The sequence below is a fragment of the Vombatus ursinus genome, unplaced genomic scaffold, assembly GCF_900497805.2.
Source record: "Vombatus ursinus unplaced genomic scaffold, bare-nosed wombat genome assembly UNPS02014344.1, whole genome shotgun sequence".
NCBI classification, from domain to species: domain Eukaryota; kingdom Metazoa; phylum Chordata; class Mammalia; order Diprotodontia; family Vombatidae; genus Vombatus; species Vombatus ursinus.
In genome coordinates, this window is record NW_020954122.1 from 77,744 (window position 1) to 79,393 (window position 1,650).

The 1,650-nt window shown below is 46.8% G+C and overlaps 1 pseudogene; it reads right to left on the reverse strand.

The window, feature by feature from the left end:
• On the reverse strand, positions 1 to 335 carry LOC114042279 (annotated as a pseudogene).
• Positions 336 to 1,650: the final 1,315 nt, after the last annotated feature.

Below are 1,650 nucleotides of genomic sequence, written 5' to 3' on the forward strand. Positions count from 1 at the left end.
GCTTGGGAGGCAGCTGAGGATCTGGAAGCTTCAGGGCCTAAGAGGATCACAGGATGAGGCCCTTGCTGGCCAGATCAGCCTGGGCTTCCTGGATCTGCATGAACAGTTCTTGGCCAGCTTCCTCACAGTCATTGAAGTTGGCCAAGCGCAAACCCAGGGAGCCTAGGGCATAGCTGCCCGTGGTGACCAGGAGGTAGACGGGTAAGGGTAATAATCACATCGTGGAATTTTTTACTATATCCCAGGTTGAGCAGATCCTGCACCAGACACAGCCAGATGAGCATCAGCACCAGCAGCGTGGACATCCACTGCTCCAGCTTGGTCATGGTCACTTGCAACTCTAACTACAGGCAGAAAAGGAAATCCCCTTCCACAATTCTCTGCAGATGATGCAGACCCAACCAGGAAAGCTGGGCCCTCGGCGCATGTGGGCTATCATTTTAGTTTTAATGTGATGTTATACTGTCAGATGAAGGGCATTTTCACAAGGCATGTGATCAAGTCCACCATGACATCCTCATAGACAAAGGGGAGAGAGGTGCAGGCTGGGTATTAATAAGGTTAATGAAGTTAACATTATCTCATTTACTAACACGAAAGAGGGACGTGCTTTTCACTCTTGTTCACTTGTTTTCCAGTTGTGTCTGACACTTCGTGACCCAGCTGATGGTAATAAAGTGAGATGGATTCAGGCCCGGGTAAGGGTGAAACTTGCCACGCTCCATGGTGACTCTGTCACTCAAATGAGGAAACAGCATCGGAGAGAGGGCAAATAAAGGAAGAGCTAGGAATCACACTCATATCTTCAGACTATAGAATGGGAGTTGTGTCATGAATCAATTAACCAATTCGCATTTATTAAGAATCCACCACTAGTACCAGGCACTGAGTGTTTACATTCTAATGTAAATGAATAGGTACATACAGTGTGCATACAGAGTAAATGGAAGATCACCTTAGAGCTTGGGTTCTTAACCTTTTCAGTGCCATGGATCCTTCTGGCAGTCTTGGGAAGTCTATGGATCTCTTCTCAGAATTGTTTTTAAATGCATAAAGTAAATAAGATTACAAGGGAAAGCGATCATATTGATGTAACTTTTTTTTTCTATCCAAGATCACAGACCTCCTAAAATCTCTCCATGGACTCTTTGAGGGTCTGTGAACCCCAGGTGATAAACCCTACTTAGAGGTTACTGCCACGCTGGCAGTGTCCATCCACGTGCTAGTCCCTTTCCATCAATGCCTGTCAGTTTCCTTATCCACAACAGGAAGATTACAATTGACACAACTCTCAATCCCATAATTCTGTGATTCTATGGCTCCAAATGCTGGACTCTTTTCACTGCCCCCTTCTGCTTCCTTTCTACAAATGCATGTTAATCGTCCACCCAGTGGCCAAATCATCACCAAGGCCCCTCTCAGCTCAATCTTCTGCTTTAATAAAGGAAGCAGCCATACATCTCTCTGGGGACCATGATTGTCTTGAGGAAGGAAGAGAGTGCCACCCTGTGGACAAACGCTCTAACACATCAAAGCAGAGTCACCCCTGTGGCATAGCACACAGCCAGGTGGGGAAACCAGAGCTATGTACTATCTATGGGACCATGGGCCAGGCTGAACTGGATGGAGTCTGGGAGCCCCTCCCAGCTC